The sequence below is a fragment of the Bombina bombina genome, chromosome 2, assembly GCF_027579735.1.
Source record: "Bombina bombina isolate aBomBom1 chromosome 2, aBomBom1.pri, whole genome shotgun sequence".
Classification (NCBI taxonomy): domain Eukaryota; kingdom Metazoa; phylum Chordata; class Amphibia; order Anura; family Bombinatoridae; genus Bombina; species Bombina bombina.
In genome coordinates this window covers 1,282,865,201-1,282,879,525 of record NC_069500.1, presented here as the reverse complement: position 1 = coordinate 1,282,879,525, position 14,325 = coordinate 1,282,865,201, and the positions used below count along the sequence as shown (strand labels likewise).

Below are 14,325 nucleotides of genomic sequence, written 5' to 3'. Positions count from 1 at the left end.
CTTTCGCACAATCGAGTACAGGTTGGGGATTGCCTTTTGTGCAAAGAAATTTCGGCCAGGTACCTTCCACTCTGGTGTCTGACTGCCTGACTGAGACATATCACTGTTATCTACATCCTCTGTCAATGATGGTTGCGCATCACTCATTTCTTCTAACTGATGAGTAAATAACTCCTCTGACAGATCAAGTGAAGCGGCTGTGGTGCTAGTGTTGGTGTTGGCGGCAGGCGGGCGAGTGGTAACTTGAGAGGTGCTTCCCGAAGATAAGCTGGAGGAGGATGGTACGTCAAGGTTCAGAGCGGAAGCTATAGAAGATTGAGTGTTCTGTGTTAAAAAGTCAACTATGTCCTCAGAACTTTTCGAGTTCATGGTACGTGGCCTCTGAACACTGGGCATTATTCTAGGGCCAAAGGGAATCACAGCACCACGACCACGACGGCACCTGCTGGTGGGCTGCCTCTGCCTGTCATTTTTTTTTAAATGTACACTTACACTACTATTAAACAAGATATGAGTGGTGCCACTGGGCAAGTGGGCACAGTTTATGCTGTGAGCCTGACACAAAAAAGCAGACTGATGTTTCACAGTCCAAAAAGTTTTTTTTTAAAATGTACACTTACACTACTATTAAACAAGATATGAGTGGTGGCACTGGGCAAGTGGGCACAGTATACGCTGTGAGCCTGACACAAAAAAGCAGACTGATGTTTCACAGTCCAAAAAGGTTTTATTTTTTAAATGTACACTTACACTACTATTAAACAAGATATGAGTGGTGGCACGGGCAAGTGGGCACAGTATACGCTGTGAGCCTGACACAAAAAAGCAGACTGATGTTTCACAGTCCAAAAAGTTGTTTTTTTTTTAAATGTACACTTACACTACTATTAAACAAGATATGAGTAGTGCCACTGGGCAAGTGGGCACATTATACTCTGTCAGCCTGACACAAAAAAGCAGGCAACTGCAATTAGATTATACAAGCAGACTGATGTTTCACAGTCAAAAAAGTTTTTTTTTTTTAAATTTACACTACTGTTACACCAGATATGAGTGGTGGCACTGGGCAAGTGGGCACAGTATAGGCTGTGAGCCTGGCACACATGCTGGCAGGCAGGCAACTGCAATTAGATTACACTAGCAGACTGATGTTTCACAGTCAAAAAAGTTTTTTTTTTAAATTTACACTACTGTTACACCATATATGAGTGGTGGCACTGGGCAAGTGGGCCTTGCACACACGCTGGCAGGCAGGCAACTGCAATTAGATTACACAAGCAGACTGATGTTTCACAGTCAAAAAAGTTTTTTTTTAAAAAATTCACACTACTGTTGAGCCTGAGGAGGGGGTACTTTACCCCGAAACGTTGCTCTTTGTGTACTGCTGCCTACAGTAAAAATTTTTATTGGAACTGATTCTTGAGTGTCTGCCCAATTTCTTTTACATATAACAGATATGAGTGGTGGCACTGGGCAAGTGGGCACAGTATACGCTGTGAGCCTGGCACACACGCTGGCAGGCAGGCAACTGCAATTAGATTACACTAGCAGACTGATGTTTCACAGTCAAAAAAGTTTTTTTTTTTAATTTACACTACTGTTACACCAGATATGAGTGGTGGCACTGGGCAAGTGGGCCTGGCACACACGCTGGCAGACAGGCAGGCAACTGCAATTAGATTACACAAGCAAACTGATGTTTCACAGTCAAAAAAGTTTTTTTTTTTACATTTACACTACTGTTACTCCAGATATGAGTGGTGGCACTGGGCAAGTGGGCACAGTATACACTGTGAGCCTGGCACACACGCTGGCAGGCAGGCAACTGCAATTAGATTACACTAGCAGACTGATGTTTCACAGTCAAAAAAGTTTTTTTTTTTTACATTTACACTACTGTTACACCAGATATGAGTGGTGGCACTGGGCAAGTGGGTCTGGCACACACGCTGCAAGGCAGGCAACTGCAATTAGATTACACTAGCAGACTGATGTTTCACAGTCAAAAAAGTTTTGTTTTTTTAAAAATTTACACTACTGTTACACCAGATATGAGTGGTGGCACTGGGCAAGTGGGCCTGGCACACACGCTGGCAGGCAGGCAACTGCAATTAGATTACACTAGCAGACTGATGTTTCACAGTCAAAAAAGTTTTTTTTTTTTTAATTTACACTACTGTTACACCAGATATGAGTGGTGGCACTGGACAAGTGGGCCTGGTACACACGCTGGCAGGCAGACAACTGCAATTAGATTACACAAGCAGACTGGTGTTTCACAGTCAAAAAAGTTTTTTTTTTTTAAATTTATACTACTGTTACACCAGATATGAGTGGTGGCACTGGGCAAGTGGGCACAGTATACGCTGTGAGCCTGGCACACATGCTGGCAGGCAGGCAACTGCAATTAGATTACACTAGCAGACGGATGTTTCACAGTCAAAAAAGTATCACTATATCTACTAGTTCTGCTGCCAGAGAGACATTACCTATCATTAAAACTTCTTTTGAAATGAATCTGTCCCTTGAAATTACATGTGATTATAGTATTATTATTTAACATATTATTTAGATACTGAACATGCGTCTTTGTTGTCTGTGTGGTTTAGAAAGAGAATACAATTGTAATCAACTTTCTAATTCACATAAATATGTAATATGCTTCATTCTCTTGCAGCATCTATCATAACCTAAATGGGTTTTCAGACTCCCATTGATTTCTATGGCATTCGCGGCCTCAAGGATGGCGGGTTTAATGATAGGTACGCTGCGGTGGAAAAGATGCGACCTGTTAAATGTTTGATAAATTGGGAAGAGGGTCAAATAGAGTCGAATGTGAATTCGAAACATCTGGAATGATGCAAGCATCGATCTGCGTCAGATTGAAATCACGGGAGCTTACTTTACGTCACACATTTTAACATTTGACGATGTTGATGCTTTGTTAATTACAGCGGATTTAATTTGCGTCAAATATGACGCGAGATTCCATCGTATTATCAGTTGAAGCTTTGATACATCGGCCCCCATATGTCTATGTTTCCAAGTAATTAATAGAACACCTATTGCTCGCACAATATTTACAACCCCAATTCCAAAAAAGTTGGGACAGTATGGAAAATGCAAAAAAACAAACAAAAAGAGTGATTTGAAAACTCAGTTCATCCTGTACTATATTGAAAACAAATTATTAACACATTATTTGATGTTTTACTTTGTGAATGGTATGTACTTTTGAAAATATACACTCATTTCAAATCTGATGACTGCAAAACGTTGGGAAAGTCGACTGCTTACCACTGTGTAACATCACCATTTCTTTTAAAAACACTCATTAAGCATTTGGGCACTGAAGACACCAGTTGGTTAAGTTCAGCAAGTTGAATTTTCCCCCATTCATCCATTATGCATATCTTCAGCTGCGCAACTGCCTTATTTTGTACTTCCTAATGCGCCACACATTTTCAGTCTGAGACTGCAGAAAGGCCATGCTAGCACCCATACTCTCTGCTTATGCAACCATGTGCTTGTAACCTGGGCAGAATGTGGTTTGCCGTCCTGTTGGAAAATGCAGGGATGTCCCTGGAAAAGATAACGTCTGGATGGCAGCATATGTCGCTCTAAAATTTATACATATCTTTCTGTATTACTGGTGCCCTCACAAATGTGCAAGTTACCCATGCCATGGGCACTGACACCCCCCCCCCATACCGTTACAGACGGTGGCTTTTGGACCTGACGCTGACAACCGCTTAGATGGTCCTTTTCCTCTTTGGCCCAGAGAGCACAGCTGTTTTTTCTAAAACAATTTGAAATTATGACTTGTCGGACTACAAAACACGATTCCACTGTTCTACTTTCTATCTCATATGAGACAGAGCCCAGAGAAGTCAACAGCGCTTCTGGAAAGTGTTAATGTATGGCTTCTGCTTTGCATAGTAAAGCCTTAACTATCTGTGAATGCAGCAGCAACTGGTGTTGACTGACAAATGTTTACCAAAGTATTCCCAAGGCCATGCCAGGACATCAGAATCAGAATCATGACAGTATTTGATAGAGTGACGTCTGAGAAATTGGAGATCATGCGCATTCAGAAGTGGTTTTCGGGCCTTGCCTTTTATGCACCAAGATTTGACCAGATTCCTTGAATCTTTTAATTATATTGTGCACTGCAGAAGGTAAAAATGCCCCAAATCCTACCGATTTGTCTTTGGGGAATGTTGTTCTCAAAGTGTTGGATTATTCACTGACGCATCTGATGGCAGATTGGTGAGCCTCGACCCATCCTTGCTCTTGAAGGACTAGGCCTTTTTTGGAGGTTCCTTATATACTATGATTACACAATTGCCTCACCAATTTCACATCTCCTTATTTCAACTTGTCACATCGCAATTAGTCCTAAATTGCCCCTGTCCCAACTTTTGGAACATGTTGCAGTCATCATATTTGAAGTGAGTGTATATTTTAAAAAATACATTAAATTCACAAAGTAAAACATCAAATAATGTGTTATTCGTTTAATAATAATTATTAAAAAATATTATACATACTGTTAAAAATATAGATATATTCGATAGATTATTAAGAATTTCTTTCACACAGGTGGTGTTAGCCCATGATCCATTACTCCTGGAAATTACTCTTCTCTACCACTAGTGGGAGATAAAGATCTCCAAACCCAAAGAGCTCTAAAAAAAAACTCCCACCTCACTCATTCCTCAGTCTTGTCTTTGCTTCTACTAGAGGTGGTGAAGAATGAAGATGTGCATCAGATTCTTTTATTGAGAGGGGTTCTCAGATCGAGTTGAGGCCCATTTCCCCTCAGAGAACAGTTGCTTGTTGGAGGGATGTACTTGGAATATTGGTAGTGGCATATATTTCCCCTGTTGGGATTTAGTCACAAGTCTTGCCACAGGGGTCACAGGGACCTGTCCTTTACCTCTGCCTGATGGTTTGTCGATATACTCCTATTCCAGTTCCTCTGCTGTTATTTTTCAGCACTGGTTTTGGCTTACTACTGGTTTCCTCCAATGGCTGAGTGCCTTTGGGTGACTTCTATATTTTTTAATTGTTTGGCACTCTATAAGCCATTTAGGTTATATATATATATATATATATATATATATATATATATATATATATATATATATAAATAAAGTTAGTTCACAGTAGTAATGGATCAAGGACTTTCACCACCTGTGTGAAAGAAAACATTTTATGCTTACCTGATAAATTAATTTCTTTCATGGTGGTGAGAGTCCCGAGACCCCACCCTGTGTTTCTTCTGGTGTTGTTTGTTTTTTGCATGCATCTTTTATCTTGCTCCTATTGGTTTACTCTTACTTTTTTTCCTACCTCTATTGTTCGGCTATACTGAGGTATGGGTGAGGTGGGATGGGTTTTATTGAGCCCTTTTGTTTTTTTTAGATCTTTACCTCCACCTAGTGGTAGGGAAGAGTAATTCCCAGGCTTATTATTAATATCCCAGTAATTATTATTATTAATATTTTTAATATTTTATATATAATATTTCAAGAAAGCACATTGAAGTTAGCAATACTTATTTTACGCTAACCTGACACAGCATTATGCCTAAATCGTGAACCTCAATGTGCATTATGCATATTTTACATTCCTATGTTCTTCACATAGAAAAAAAAATATTTTTATTATTAAATACATGATTCTATAAATATCGGATAATGTTAATGTAAAATAGATATTTACAGGGAGTGCAGAATTATTAGGCAAGTTGTATTTTTGAGGATTAATTTTATTATTGAACAACAACCATGTTCTCAATGAACCCAAAAAACTCATTAATATCAAAGCTGAATAGTTTTGGAAGTAGTTTTTAGTTTGTTTTTAGTTATAGCTATTTAGGGGGATATCTGTGTGTGCAGGTGACTATTACTGTGCATAATTATTAGGCAACTTAACAAAAAACAAATATATACCCATTTCAATTATTTATTTTTACCAGTGAAACCAATATAACATCTCAACATTCACAAATATACATTTCTGACATTCAAAAACAAAACAAAAACAAATCAGTGACCAATACAGCCACCTTTCTTTGCAAGGACACTCAAAAGCCTGCCATCCATGGATTCTGTCAGTGTTTTGATCTGTTCACCATCAACATTGCGTGCAGCAGCAACCACAGCCTCCCAGACACTGTTCAGAGAGGTGTACTGTTTTCCCTCCTTGTAAATCTCACATTTGATGATGGACCACAGGTTCTCAATGGGGTTCAGATCAGGTGAACAAGGAGGCCATGTCATTAGATTTTCTTCTTTTATACCCTTTCTTGCCAGCCATGCTGTGGAGTACTTGGACGCGTGTGATGGAGCATTGTCCTGCATGAAAATCATGTTTTTCTTGAAGGATGCAGACTCCTTCCTGTACCACTGCTTGAAGAAGGTGTCTTCCAGAAACTGGCAGTAGGACTGGGAGTTGAGCTTGACTCCATCCTCAACCCGAAAAGGCCCCACAAGCTCATCTTTGATGATACCAGCCCAAACCAGTACTCCACCTCCACCTTGCTGGCGTCTGAGTCGGACTGGAGCTCTCTGCCCTTTACCAATCCAGCCACGGGCCCATCCGTCTGGCCCATCAAGACTCACTCTCATTTCATCAGTCCATAAAACCTTAGAAAAATCAGTCTTGAGATATTTCTTGGCCCAGTCTTGACATTTCAGCTTGTGTGTCTTGTTCAGTGGTGGTCGTCTTTCAGCCTTTCTTACCTTGGCCATGTCTCTGAGTATTGCACACCTTGTGCTTTTGGGCACTCCAGTGATGTTGCAGCTCTGAAATATGGCCAAACTGGTGGCAAGTGGCATCTTGGCAGCTGCACGCTTGACTTTTCTCAGTTCATGGGCAGTTATTTTGCGCCTTGGTTTTTCCACACGCTTCTTGCGACCCTGTTGACTATTTTGAATGAAACGCTTGATTGTTCGCTGATCACGCTTCAGAAGCTTTGCAATTTTAAGAGTGCTGCATCCCTCTGCAAGATATCTCACTATTTTTGACTTTTCTGAGCCTGTCAAGTCCTTCTTTTGACCCATTTTGCCAAAGGAAAGGAAGTTGCCTAATAATTATGCACACCTGATATAGGGTGTTGATGTCATTAGACCACACCCCTTCTCATTACAGAGATGCATATCACCTAATATGCTTAATTGGTAGTAGGCTTTCGAGCCTATACAGCTTGGAGTAAGACAACATGCATAAAGAGGATGATGTGGTCAAAATACTCATTTGCCTAATAATTCTGCACTCCCTGTATACCTATATTTCTATAGGAATAGATATACAGGTATAGGTATATAGAGATGTATATAAAAATGTATTTACATTAAAAATTACATTTTTCTGGAAATGAATTATGTACAGTAAATATACATTTTTTATTAGATAGTGTTTATATGAGTGTAGCTGTACTTCTGAGTGTATTAATGTTGTGTTGCAGCTTTTTTTCTTCCCCTTCCCTTTACACAAGCTCTCAAGTCACGCTAACGGGCTGAGCATAAATTACGGTTTACTTCCAACTCGTAATATGCGCTCTATTTCAGTTGTGTGCAAAAGGCAGAAAAAAAACAGATATTGCTTGTGTGCAACAGTTAGCGCTCCAATCATAATCTAGTCTAACATTTGCTATGCTTGAACTGAAAGCTAAATAGCAGTTATCCAATTTAAAACTGCTACACAAAAGTATGCATTTGTAAAAGTAAGATACCCCAGGTATTTATCTAGAGGTGTTTCGACAAATTGGGCTAGATTACGGGTAGAGTGCTATTTTGTGCTCCTGCTTGCACATTTACTTCGCTAGATGGAGGCTTTTTGTGCATCAGGTTGCACACATTCACCTAGATTACGAGTTTTGCGGTAACAGGGGTGCGGTGCTAACGCTCAGTTTCTGCTCACCGCTCACTTAAGACAACGCTGGTATTACAGGTTTTTTTAAACCCGGCGTTAGCCGCAAAAAAGTGAGCGGAGAGCAAAATTTAGCTCCACATCTCACCTCAATACCAGCGTTGTTTACGGTAGCGGTGAGCTGGTAGCTGGTGGCTCGTGCACGATTTCCCCATAGGAGTCAATGGGGCAGAGCCGGCTGGAAAAAAACCTAACACCTGCAAAAAAGCAGCATTCAGCTTCTAAAGCAGCCCCATTGATTCCAATGGGGAAATACTTTTTATGTCTACACCTAACAACCTAACATGAACCCCGAGTCTAAACACCCCTAATCTTACACTTATTAACCCCTAATCTGCCTTCCCCAACATCGTCGCCACCTGCATAATATTATTAACCCCTAATCTGCCGCTCTGGATACCGCCGCCACCTACATTATACTAATGAACCCCTAATCTGCTGCCCCCAACATCGCCGACACCTACATTATATTTATTAACCCCTAATCTGCCGCCCCCAACATCGCCGACACCTACATTATATTTATTAACCCCTAATCTGCCGCCCCCAACGTCGCCGCCACTATAATAAATATATTAACCCCTAAACCTAAGTCTAACCCTAACCCTAACCCCCCCTAACTTAAATATAATTTTAAATAATCTAAATAAAATTACCAAAATTAAATAAATAATTCCTATTTAAAACTAAATACTTACCTATAAAAGAAACCCTAAGCTAGCTACAATATAACTAATAGTTACATTGTAGTTATCTCAGGGTTTATTTTTATTTTACAGGCAACTTTGTATTTATTTTAACTAGGTAATAGTTATTAAATAGTTAAGTACCTAGCTAAAATAAATAGTTATTAAATAGTTATTAAATAGTTAAGTACCTAGCTAAAATAAAGACAAATTTACCTGTAAAATAAACTCTAACCTAAGTTACAATTACACCTAACACTACACTATAATTAAATTAAATTAATTACCTAAACTAACTACAATTAAATACAATTAAATTAAATAAACTAAAGTACGAAAAAAAACACTAAATTATAAAAAATAATAAAATAATTACAAGAATTTTAAACTAATTACACCTACTCTAATCCCCCTAATAAAAAAAAAAAAAAACCAAATAAAAAAAAATCCCTACCATATACTAAATTACAAATTGAATACACTGCGTTCCTCTGGATCTCACTAATATACTACCTTCCTAGCTTACTCAATTAAAACGTTATCCCCTCAAAAAACGTTCAAATCACTAAAATTGGAAAAGATCATTTATAGAGTAGCGCCCCAACTATACTCAGGGCTGAATGTTAAATAAAAGCACATATAAGTAAAACATATATAAACTCAGTTATAATTTATTTTATCTAAAATAAAAATACCGAAATTCCCAAATAATGAATTCTTATTTCAAACCTCTGTATATACAAAATATTTATTGAAGCATGATATGTGTCACCTAAAAAATTAAAAATCAATCCTAAACAAATAAATAATCCTAAACAAATAATTTATCTAATAACAATAGTTGTGGCCACAACTTTATATTTATATGATAAAATCGAGTGATATTTATTTCCAAACTCTGATCCTTTATAGGCAGTAAGAGGACTCTTATAAATGTCCTGATTAGCTCACAGTTTGCAATTCTCCTTTTGGAATTTTCTTAAGGATACTATGTTCTCAATGTTAGTATTAGTGTTGTTAAATAGTTTTAGTTGAGTATATACACACCGGGTAGCGTCACTGTAGCCGTTAGGTTTTCACAGTCAGTTTTAGATCACAGAACCAATCAGCTATTGGTATTTGGACAACTCCCTTATTTGAATTTCCAATGCCGGTTAGAAACTTTGCAGAGTTATGGCAATTGTAACAATAATTCTCAGTATTTGTGCAAGGAATTAAGTGTTCTCCTTTGTGTCCAAACAGTCTCTTTCTACTATTCACTTTCTAACCGCTTTAACTTTTAAAAAGAGAAAATGCTCTTACCTCGTCTGTGTCTCCTATTTCTCTTCTTAATTCAAGCCTTACCTGGACACTTTTGAGCGATTCTCTGCAGTTATTGGGTATCGTGGAAAGCTGAGTAAGTAAATTGTAGTCCTGACAGCTGCAGCTTGTCTTTGCGATATGCTCCTAGTTCAATTTCTTCCGATGTTGTAATAGTCAATTCAAAGAGCAGAGTTGTAATCCTTCCTTCACTTCTACGCGTCTTGATAAAGGCATCTATGGGATGCTGAAACGCGTAGAAGTGAAGGAAGGATTACAACTCTGCTCTTTGAATTGACTATTACAACATCGGAAGAAATTGAACTAGGAGCATATCGCAAAGACAAGCTGCAGCTGTCAGGACTACAATTTACTTACTCAGCTTTCCACGATACCCAATAACTGCAGAGAATCGCTCAAAAGTGTCCAGGTAAGGCTTGAATTAAGAAGCCGCCTAAGAGAAATAGGAGACACAGACGAGGTAAGAGCGTTTTCTCTTTTAAAAGTTAAAGCGGTTAGAAAGTGAATAGTAGAAAGAGACTGTTTGGACACAAAGGAGAACACTTAATTCCTTGCACAAATACTGAGAATTATTGTTACAATTGCCATAACTCTGCAAAGTTTCTAACCGGCATTGGAAATTCAAATAAGGGAGTTGTCCAAATACCAATAGCTGATTGGTTCTGTGATCTAAAACTGACTGTGAAAACCTAACGGCTACAGTGACGCTACCCGGTGTGTATATACTCAACTAAAACTATTTAACAACACTAATACTAACATTGAGAACATAGTATCCTTAAGAAAATTCCAAAAGGAGAATTGCAAACTGTGAGCTAATCAGGACATTTATAAGAGTCCTCTTACTGCCTATAAAGGATCAGAGTTTGGAAATAAATATCACTCGATTTTATCATATAAATATAAAGTTGTGGCCACAACTATTGTTATTAGATAAATTATTTGTTTAGGATTATTTATTTGTTTAGGATTGATTTTTAATTTTTTAGGTGACACATATCATGCTTCAATAAATATTTTGTATATACAGAGGTTTGAAATAAGAATTCATTATTTGTGAATTTCGGTATTTTTATTTTAGATAAAATAAATTATAACTGAGTTTATATATGTTTTACTTATATGTGCTTTTATTTAACCTTCAGCCCTGAGTATAGTTGGGGCGCTACTCTATAAATGATCTTTTCCAATATACTAAATTACAAATAGCCCAAAGGGCCTTTTGCGGGGCATTGCCCCAAAGTAATCAGCTCTTTTACCTGTAAAAAAATATAATACCCCCCCAAAATTAAAACCCACCACCCACACACCCAACCCTACTCTAACACCCCCCCAATCCCCCCTTAATAAAACCTAACACTAACCCCTTGAAGATCACCCTACCTTGAGACGTCTTCACCCAACCGGGCAGAAGTGGTCCTCCAGAGGGGCAGAAGTCTTCATCCGATCCGGGCAGAAGTGGACCTCCAGACGGGCAGAAGTCTTCATCCAGGCGGCATCTTCTATCTTCATCCATCCGGAGCGGGTCCATCTTCAAGCCAGCTGACGCAGAGCATCCTCTTCCAACGACATCCAACTGAAGAATGAAGGTTCCTTTAAATGACGTCATCCAAGATGGCGTCCCTTGAATTCCAATAGGCTGATAGGATTCTATCAGCCAATCGGAATTAAGGTAGGAAAAATTCTATTGGCTGATGCAATCAGCCAGTAGGATTGAGCTCGCATTCTATTGGCTGATTGGAACAGCCAATAGAATGTAAGCTCAATCCTATTGGCTCTGCGTCAGCTGGGTTGAAGATGGACCCGCTCCACTCCGGAAGGATGAAGATAGAAGATGCCGCCTGGATGAAGACTTCTGCCCCTCTGGAGGACCACTTCTGCCCGGTTTGGTGAAGACGTCTCAAGGTAGGGTGATCTTCAAGGGGTTAGTGTTAGGTTTTATTAAGGGGGGATTGGGTGGGTTTTAGAGTAGGGTTGGGTGTGTGGGTGGTGGGTTTTAATGTGGGGGGTATTGTATTTTTTTTTACAGGTAATAGAGCTGATTACTTTGGGGCAATGCCCCGTAAAAGTCCCTTTTAAGGGCTATTTGTAATTTTGTATAGGGTAGGGATTTTTATTATTTTGGGGGGATTTTTATTTTATTAGGGAGATTAGAGTAGGTGTAATTAGTTTAAAATTCTTGTAATTATTTTATTTTATTTTTTAATTTAGTGTTTGTTTTTTTCGTACTTTAGTTTATTTAATTTAATTGTATTTAATTGTAGTTAGTTTATGTAATTAATTTAATTATAGTGTATTGTTAGGTGTAATTGTAACTTAGGTTAGGGTTTATTTCTTAGGTAAATTTGTATATATTTTAGCTAGCTAGTTATTAAATAGTTAATAACTATTTAATAACTATTCTACCTAGTTAAAATAAATACAAAGTTGCCTGTAAAATAAAAATAAACCCTGAGATAGCTACAATGTAGCTATTAGTTATATTGTAGCTATCTTAGGGTTTATTTTATAGGTATTTAGTTTTAAATAGGAATAATTTATTTAATTGTAGTAATTTTATTTAGATTATTTAAAATTATATTTAAGTTAGGGGGGTTAGACTTAGGGTTAGACTTAGGTTTAGGGGTTTATACATTTAATATAGTGGCGGCGACATTGGGGGCAGCAGATTAGGGGTTAATAAATGTAGGTAGGTGTCTGCGATGTTAGGGACGGCAGATTAGGGGTTAATAACAATTAAATAGTGTTTGCGAGGCGGGAGTGCAGCGGTTTAGGGGTTAATATATTTATTACAGTGGCGGCGATGTCCGGTCGGCAGATTAGGGGTTAAAATATTTATTTAAGGGGGGCGTGTCCATGCAGCGTTCTGGCTAGGACGCATCTTCTGAAGGCTCCGGCAGAAATATTAATAATCCGCTGATTATTATTAACAAACAGCAAGACTAATACCTCATTACATTAAGACAACACAAAGTCACTACTTGTGACCCGGCATTTGATCTCTTGTCTGTTTTTATGACCCCGGGGAACCAGATCGGAACAAAGAGTCCTAGGGCGGCGGCCCAATGTTAGGCAAACACCTCCCCCCCTGAGAAGAAACGGGTTATCGGCGCCTTCGGGTATAACCCGACTTGCTGAAATTTCTTAACTGCATAACAATAGCGGGAAAGAAAGCTGTACTTGGGGACAGCAGTATTGGAACTTTTTCTTTCTCCTGTTGCACTCGGAAGACATCCGATATGGCTGAAGTGTGTCTTATACAGCAGCCTGATAATCAACTAAAGAAAATTGAGCTCCTAATGGAAAAATTAATAGACAGGGCACCGTACGACTACCTACTTCAACGCATGCAAGCGAGCCCACAGCAGCCCTCAGGACAGGAGAACCTTGTTGGTACAGCACCTCCGATTCAAAGGGGATTGCCAGAAATCCAGCATGGCCACCCACCATTACAGAAAGCCCTCACGGAGCGCAGCAAAAAAGCTCGCAGAGAACCTCACATGAGACCTTCCACGCCGCTATTGCTTTCTCCTGCTGGCATTACAAAGAATCACAACAATCTCGTCATTCAGCTTCAACAGAAGCTTTCGTTAGAAACCCCGGGGCTCCGGGTAGGCGAGAAGAAGATGACATGCAATATGGCGGGAAGGTTAGCAGTTCAACATAACCTCTCAACATCGGCAATGCAGCTGCCAGACGAAATGGCGAGGAGATCCAAGATCGTATCTCAAGCCAGCAAAGGACATAACACCTTCTGCCCACACCGCAGTGATCTTATCCCCAAGAAAGGAGAGAGGTAGCCCTCTCAGACAGCATTTGGCTGGTTTTGTTCATCAGATACCCCCAGCTATCGCTATATAAAATGGACTGCGGTAAAGTTCATAAGATTCATCACCAACTTTGTATTGTGGGTTTGACGTTTTTTCCATAAGTTAAAGATACACTCCTTATTTTTCCTCAATTTTTCTTATTTGGTATCTTTCTTTTATTTGGGGACACATAAGCATCAGTACTTCCACCATGCAGCTTGTCGGTCTGTTAGATGACTGGAGTAAACTAACAAGACTTGGGGATTGTTGATGAACATTGTTATCTAATGGCATCATAAATGAACGCTAAAAAAAATAAGATGGAGATGTTCAATCTCATGACGATAGTTTTAGAAATGTATTGAGATTGTTTTTGTGTAAATATTTTATAAGGTATTTTTGATTGGTTGATTGAGCTACAATGTGTATACCTAATTTAGCAGCATATTAACAGACAAACAAGGCACAATGGCATAGGTCACACAAACCCCTTTCGTTTTGGTCAACAGCCGGGATCAATAAAAGATAAGCTAATATATTTTGAAAATATAGTGGCAACCTGGGCCTATTTC

General features: G+C 38.9%; 1 protein-coding gene across 1 annotated transcript in view; it reads right to left on the bottom strand.

The window, feature by feature from the left end:
- KCNIP4 (potassium voltage-gated channel interacting protein 4) overlaps window positions 1-14,325 on the bottom strand; it is a 763,323-nt gene that overhangs the window by 161,225 nt on the left and 587,773 nt on the right. The window lies entirely within an intron of this gene.